The sequence below is a fragment of the Lutjanus erythropterus genome, chromosome 2 (assembly GCF_056507025.1).
Source record: "Lutjanus erythropterus isolate fLutEry1 chromosome 2, fLutEry1.hap2, whole genome shotgun sequence".
NCBI lineage: Eukaryota > Metazoa > Chordata > Actinopteri > Lutjaniformes > Lutjanidae > Lutjanus > Lutjanus erythropterus.
In genome coordinates this window covers 42,788,072-42,796,291 of record NC_139318.1, presented here as the reverse complement: position 1 = coordinate 42,796,291, position 8,220 = coordinate 42,788,072, and positions in this window count along the sequence as shown.

Below are 8,220 nucleotides of genomic sequence, written 5' to 3'. Positions count from 1 at the left end.
ATTTAATGACGAGCACTTGATAAAAGAAAAAGAAATTAATCTCTTGACCCAAAGCCGCTGAAGGAGAGATGAGTGGATCAATCAAAGTATGAATCAACTTTGAGCTGAGATGAGATTATGAGCCCGGTCCAAACAAATATTTATTGACCCAACCTTTTCATTTCCTTTCCTCCTTTCCTTTATCCTACCCTAACCCCGCCTGCCCCCCTACCACCAGTATTATTCTTGTGTTTGGACTGGGCTGCTACCTTTCTAAAATGGTTTGGTTCCTGCTGTGGAGGGTTTGCAGCGGGTATGAGAAGGCTGGACAGGCTCTGATCAGGGCGTCACAGTAGAAACAAATGACAGTTATAATAATAATTTAACTTTAATGTACCTACAGTATAGTTCATGAGAAGTTAAATAGTGTAGGATCAATCTCTCGCTTCAGGGAAAACCTGCGCTGGCTGACGATACAAAAAAAAAAAAAAAAAAAAAACGACGGGAGGAGAGGAGGGACAAACTCCCTCGGAGGCTCACATTTATTTTACATGTGCTGTTGACAGACCACGCGACCCACACACACACTTTACATCTTTTACATTAGACTTGTGCTTTAATGGCATTTTTTACAGTCAGTATGGACAGAAAGGATGACGACAGTGTTTAATAAATCTTCATATCAAAACTTTTTTTAAACCACAGAAGAGCATCAGGGCCACGCATGAAGGAAAAAATGAGTAAAGGATGTTTTTTTTTTTTTAAATCATAAAACAACGCTTCATAGTGCCAGTCATAAAAAACTTAATCAGAGGACATTTTTACAATTTTTTTATGCTTTTTACATTTTGAGAATAAAGTCAAAATGTTGGGGAAATTATATGAAATGATTATGATGATGATGATTATTATGATGATCATTTCATTTTTCTTTTCAACTTTTTAATGTTATTATAAAAAACTAAAGAAATCTTGATAAACCAACTTTTTTTTTAATGAAAAAAAAATTCCTCCTCTGATTTATCTTTTTTTCCTGGCAACTTCATTTTTGACATTTCAGCTTTATTTTTAATATTTTGACTTAAAGACTTCAACTTTTTTTGCGTTATGAGGGTCGAAATGTCGAAATGTTGAAAATTAAGGCGAAAGGCAAAAAGTAAAATACAGCCAAGCTTTTCTTTTTTTGCATTGTCAAAATGTCATTGCAACTTTATTGTCATCATTTCTAGAGAATAAAGTTGAAATATCATTTTGACTTCATTTTAAAAAATGTTTTTTCAACTTTATTCCCGAAATTTTGACTTTATTCTTAAAAAATGCACAAATGTAGTATTCCTCCACTGATTTTTCTGTCTTATTCGTGACAGTAATCCTGAAACTTCGCCATTATTCTTGACATTTCGACCTCATTCTGGAAATGCACAATGGAAAAGATATCTTCCTGTCATTCTTTTCCCCGTATGCCCGGCCATAATATTTTTCTGCATGAAACAAACTTGGAAAAACTCTTTCAAGTTCAGCTTAAGTTGAGTCAGTTAAACAAAAATCCACATAAACTTGTTTCATGTGTTCACATATGAGACCAATCAGCTCTCCGTCTCCTAAAATGTGTCCAAGCCAGTAATAATCTGTTTGAACTGGTCACACATTTCTCTTTGCTTTAAGCCAGCGTGAAGGAAGTGTTACAGCACAGTGTTTTTGTAAAGTCAGCACACAGTGTCTTTTCCCAGGGCAGAGTGTGTGAGTGAGTGTGTGTGTGCATGTGTGTGTGTTTGTGTGTGTGTTCTCTTAATGTACACTGACTTGCCCTGGAAAAGACCTCCAGCTGTCTAGACAAAAACTAAACACACACTCACACACACACACACACACACACACACACACACACACACACGGAGCAGACTAAACAAACTAACCCGAAGAACCAGACCTTCCACACACACAGGTGCGCATTCATTTATCCACACACATTTTTATTCTTATTGTGGACCACACAAGATAGCTAAAACATTTATCTCACACACATACACACACCTGGATCACCTCAAGAGTTGCCTCCTCCCCCCTCCTCCTCCTCCTTCTTCCTCCCGTCTGAACGAGCTCCTCCTGTTCCCTAGAAATGCCTGTTGTCCAATGACAGAGCTCCTCCCAGGCCGGCCCTCGCTGCCATTGGCCGGCCGCCGTTCGGTCTCCTAGGAAACGTTCATCGTTTTATTGTCGTTGCTATGTCGTTCAAGTGTGCCTGCCTGTGCTGAGACGGGCAAAATGTGAGTGGCCAGTTTGGGCTGTCAATCATCCCATGGCCACGCCTCCTTACTGTCTCAGATGATGATGATGATGATGATGATTGGATGATGATGATGAGATTGAGGATGATGAAGATAGATGTTTTTGATAGTGATGCCGCAGAGAGCGTTGCAATACACCTACTATTTGCCTTTTTGATAATATTAGTCATATTTTAACGTAGTGTGCTAAATGTAAGTTTTTTTAATTGTTATTGTTGATATTATTGTTGTTTATTCACTTGAGAACAAAAAAAAGGTCATTTTACTTCAATCCATCAATCACACAAAACTTTTTATTTTCCATTTGTTCAACCAACTTTGAGAGTGTAAAAACTACCTAACACACAAACGCTGCAGATCACTGGGAGGACGTGTAAATACAAGAAAATGTACTTCTGCTTTTAAGTGCCCTTTCCAGTTTGAAGAGCAAACGGTGCGATTTCTCTGAGAACAGCTTCTGTTTGAGCTATATTTGTGCAAACCACCACCGTACGCTAACCCGTGCACTTCATTCTGTCCTGACATCTTCTTGGCGAGTGCATTTTTCGCTCACGCACTTACAAGTTCAAGTATGCTTCTTTGTGCATGTAAACATCAAGTCCTGGTAGCCCAGTTTGTCCACTACGTCCCCTAATCATCGCCACGTCTCCCCCCGCCCGGCCCCAGCGTCTACATGTGTGCCTTCTGGCGTCCAGGCTCAAACGGGGACTTCATCCGTCTGTTAAATGTGTGATAGTGCAATGAATCCCTCAGATACTCCAGTACTGTTGCCTTGTGACACTTCAGACATCAGAAAACACCAAAACATTCATAAGACACGTACACTCCGTACATGGCTGTGACGTATAGAAGCCCGTTCACCGCAGGAGAAGAAAGAAAATTGAATGACGCGCAGAAATACTCACAGAGATTGAAAGTTTATTTTTGATTGAATAAAGTTTTCATTTCTAACTTTGAGCTGACATGGATGAGAAGTCCTTGATGCACTCAGAAAAACTACAGATCCATAACAACTGACAGCGATTGTCCAAAATGCTCAAAATTATGACTTTGTAAGTCAAAATAAAAAGATACATTGTCTATTAAGGACTATGCCATAATATTGACTTACAAAGTCATATATTTGACTTTCTGTTGCATCAGTTTAAATGAGTATTTTCCCTTCATTTTCAACTTTCTTTTTCTTTTCCAAATATAGGCTTCCATAATGATGAAGAAAGATGCTGAATGTTTCCAAATGTAGTTTCTTATGCTGCGTTCTGGAGATGTCAGAAAATCAGAAATCTAGCATTGATTCCAGTGAATTAAGTTATAATTTCAGCATAGCATGACCTTCAAGCACCAGTGTGGACGGTTTAGTGGCAACCGACTCACCTCACCCTCCCCTACCAAGTATGTAGGAGAACCTATGGTGGCTGCAAAACTCGCAAAAACTCAAAAAAAACACATGCAGAGCCACTGTTTGGTCCTCTATAGATAGAAGCAGTTCATTCTAAGGTAACAAAAACACAGCAATTCAATTTTTCAGCCAATAATAATTAAAGAAAACATAGTTGTGAATTTTTCTTTCATGTTAAGGTTAAGGCATCAATAAATTACGACCTATTTTTGTTTTACTTTCTGACATCTAATGGAATGCAACATGAGAAACAGCATCACTGCACAAGCCATGAAAATAAAAAGAAAATGTTTTTCAGTTTGTTCTACTCAAACCCTCCAATACTCACTCTACGCTCCAGTTTTCTGTCCTCGGCATCGTTAAAGACATTTCCAAAGAAGGAATCATCCTAAACGAGACTCTTGTCGCTGAAAAAAAAAAGGACAAGAGTTACACCTGACTTGAACTTTTCTGTTTTTTAATTTTCTTTGGGAAAACAGTTTGCTTTTACAAATGCCTTTTTTCCACTTCCTGTAACTCTGTGGTTGTTCTGCAGACAACTATTACAAGTACACGAACTAGTTTGAAAGGAGAACTTCATTTTGTTCACACTTTTAGCAGACTGGTGGAAGGTAAAGTGTAAAACAAACTGTTTCCCCCCTGTTGTGTTTTTGCTCATTCTGCACCGTTGTGTTCTTTTCTGTTCGCTCTGCTCTTTGAATCAGCGCTGCACGGCGCCTTTCCTCTGACAATGTTGAAGAAAAGTTACGAAAAAACACTCTCTTTTGGTTGCAGTATGTATGTGTGCGTATTCAAACAAGCCTCGATATCTTACGGGACACGGCAGCGCTCCGATGCCGGTCCTCTGCAGTGACTATTGTAGAAGTCTTCCACCTGTTGTTGAGTTTTATCCTGCAAGCATGTAAAAAATGTGGGACTTGTACAATAGATCAGTTTGTTCTGGTCAGGATTCCTACACGCAGCTGGTCCAGAACGTGAACAAAAAAAAAAAAGTTTGATAAAGGCTGAAAAATATAACTTCATACAAATAATCATCTGTAAAATCAGTCCAGACCAGACATCAGATAAAATGTGTAGGAATCCTGATCTGTTTCTGTAGAAAAACGTTGGGTTTCCCTGAATTCGAATTTAGCACCAGGCTCATAATTCTTCCGTCGTGGAGGGAAGATGAAGCCGGTGCTGAAGTGTTGAGGGTTTAATCCAGCCTGTTATCTGTCACAGCATGGCTCACATACTTATATAGAGGCCTACTTATTCTCAATGATAATAACTGCTTATTTGTGTATTAAGACAGTTTATTTTAATTTATATTGGATGGTCTACGTGTTGCAAGGTTTGTTATGTTGTTACTTTTCCTCTCTGTTTGTTACAAACAGAAGACAATGGTTTATCGTTGTTGTCACAGAACATGGTATGAATCGGACACATTTCAGTTAGCCTTCGATTTAAATAAAAAAGTTTTATAAATATGTCCATGTCTCCTCTGGTTATTTATTTCTTTGTTCTCAGTGTTTCGTTTTGGTACATTGAACAGAAAGTGTGATTTTCTTTTCTTTTTTTTTATACAACTTTTCCTGTCGCAGTTTTAATTTATGAACTCGGTTGTTCACTTTTCTAACTAGTTTGCAAGGAAAGGAATAAGACAACAGTGTACTGTGCAGTCTCAAATAAGCTTCCATAGCACAAACTGCTGAAACAGTTCATGCCAGAACACAGAGTGCATTGCAGCCTTCTGCATATGGGTGTCCCTGCTGACAGCACTTAAAATGGGCGTCGTCAGGACGGGACCACAGAGCAATGGAAGAAGGTATCCTGGTTTGATAAATCTCATCTTATTTACACCATGAGGATGGCTGGGTGCATGTGTGTAGTTGTGTGGCACCAGGATGCATTATGGGAAGAAGACAAGCTGGCAGAGGCAATGTGATGCCCCTCATATTTCATTTCACTATATTACAGCAGCATAAAATACAAATTAATGTTCAGAGGTTATACTGTCCTGCCTACTATAGCATGTATTATGTATATTGTAACTGGTGTTCTTTGGACCCAATAGCAGCACTCTGGAAATCTGGGACAGTTGGTAATGATCTTTATTTTCACACAAGCAGAACAGGAACTTGAGGTGACAAGGAAACACAGGTAACAGTTTGATCTTCAGGCTTGAAGCCCAAACAGTCTCTGGGTGTCTGACTGGAGCCAAACCTGGAGGCAGGACCTCAGACCCGTACAGTTCTGTTCTCTAGCAGGCAGTGACAGAGAGAGGCTTACTGGAGGCAAAGTCAACAAGGCGAGGAATCCAAAACCAGAAGAGTAGGCCAACGAAGCAGAGGAGCAGACGAGGAGCATGCAGCAGGGAAGTCAGGACCAGGAGAGACTTAGATAACAGACTGACATACCAAGCAGCCACAGGGACAGGCAGGCAAAAACCAGGAACGCTGAGACAGATCTCAAAGTTAGGGACTGAAGGCTGTGGTGAATATCTGGGAATCAGGCAAGGCAGGAGAGTCAGAGAGAGGCAGGGTAGGCGATGAGAGATCAGGCAGGTAATGAGTGCTGGAAAGTCTCACATGGATGCAGTAGAACAATCTGGCAAAGAGTGAGTGCTGGAGAGGCTTGTATGCAGGGCTGACTGGGGATGAGCTGCAGCTGAGCTCGCAGGTGAGTGGAGTTGGGCTGACGAGGTGGGAGTGGCTGGCAGGTAAAATGGAGCAGAGGCAGGGGAGAGTGGAAAATTACTGAGGCAGAGGGACAGGAGGGAAACTGGGAGAAGGGAGAACAGGTCAAGGGAAACTGGGCCTGCAGAACTGTGACATATATTTAACAAAATAGTCGTCATGCTCCTGTGCTCAGACATAGTGCAGCTGAAGATAGGTGTTGTTAACCACTTTCTCCACAAGAGGGAGTATTTACTGTAATTCTGTCAGGTGTAAACAGTCACAACAAAGGTACAGTACTAATTAAAGCTGAACAAAAACGTGTAACGATGTAATGTACTGCTCTGTCTGTATGTTTCTCTGGTGAACCAATTTAAAATGGCTGTGTTTTCATATCAATGTGGCTGCAGTGAAAAGGCCTATTTTCTGCTTGTTTAACTCTGGCAAAGCATTTCTGCAGCACTACTCCCCGATGGCAGCGTCCAGCCCTCTTTCAGTAGGATGATGCGCCCTGCCGCCATGTTCACGCCAGAGTTCACGGTGTCGATTTGGCCTCCAAATTCCCCAGATCTCAAATCCAATTGAGCATCTGTGGGACGTGCTGGAACAACAAGTCTGATCCGTGGAGGCTCAACCTCGCAACTTAAAGGACTGTAAGGATCTGCTGCTGTGAACGTCTTGATACCACAGGACAGCTTCAGAGGTCTTGTAGAGTCCATGTCATGACAGGTCAGAGCTGCTTTAGCGTCATGTGGTCGAACTACATAATATTAGGTAGGTGGCTGTATTTTCATATATTTGTGTTTCTGCCTTCTCATCTTTAAGGTTACACTTGACTTTCACTTTCAAGTTCCTTGTTAATCAGACATGATGATTTCATACTATTATATCACATGGCTCTGCAAACGCAAATCTGCAGAGCTCAAGTCAGAAAGGTCGATGTCCAGCTGATGTACAACCTTTATTTATCATCTGAGTAATGTCAGCCAGCATCCAGCAGGTGGAGCACTACACTTATATTTGTTTTTAAATGATCAGGGCTCACATGTGCTGTTAAAAAACTGAAGCTCTCAAATCATCATGACTTTCATTCATTAATTTTATCGCAATTACACAAGCACTATAGTTACAGTAAGTGCACTTTAAAGTACTTTTCTTGAGCATTTCCTTTACTTTTTGCTGCTTTATAAAGAAATATTGTACTGTTTTACTCCTTATTTGCCAGCTTTAGGGGTTACTTGAAAAGTGAAGATTTTGGAAATATAATTAACTTATTATTTTTTTTAAATATTGAACATATTTTACACACAGAGACAACGAAGCAAACAGTCACACTACCTCATACATTTCAAGAAAGAAAAATAAATAACAAACAAACAAACAAAACAAGAAATACGTAAGATTAAAAAATGGACAAAACAAAAGACAGTAACAACATAAATACACTATAAACACAGTACACAGTAGTTGTGTACCATGATGCCCAAGAAACTCCCATAAAGGTTTCCACACTTGTTCAAATTCTCCTGCCCTTCTTCTGGATATAAAAGTCAGTCTTTCCAATGCAACACAAAATGCCATCTCCCTCACCCACACGCCTCTCGAAGGTATATCCATTTTTCTCCAACACAGAGCTTTCATCCTCCTGGCCTGCAAGAGTCCAAAGTCAATTCAAGTTATCGGTTTTGAACAAACAATAAAGTTCTTTGGATATATGTCGAGTACCCACAGTTTTGCTTGGTGAGGTACCTTCATTTCAACAATCTCAGATTCTGTCTCAACAACTGTTTACCAGTATAATTGTAAGTTTGGACACTCTGACACACAATGGAACAGAGTCCCTTTCCTTCTAAACATTTAATACAGGTGTCTGAGATGTCAAGAGAGCAACGGTCAG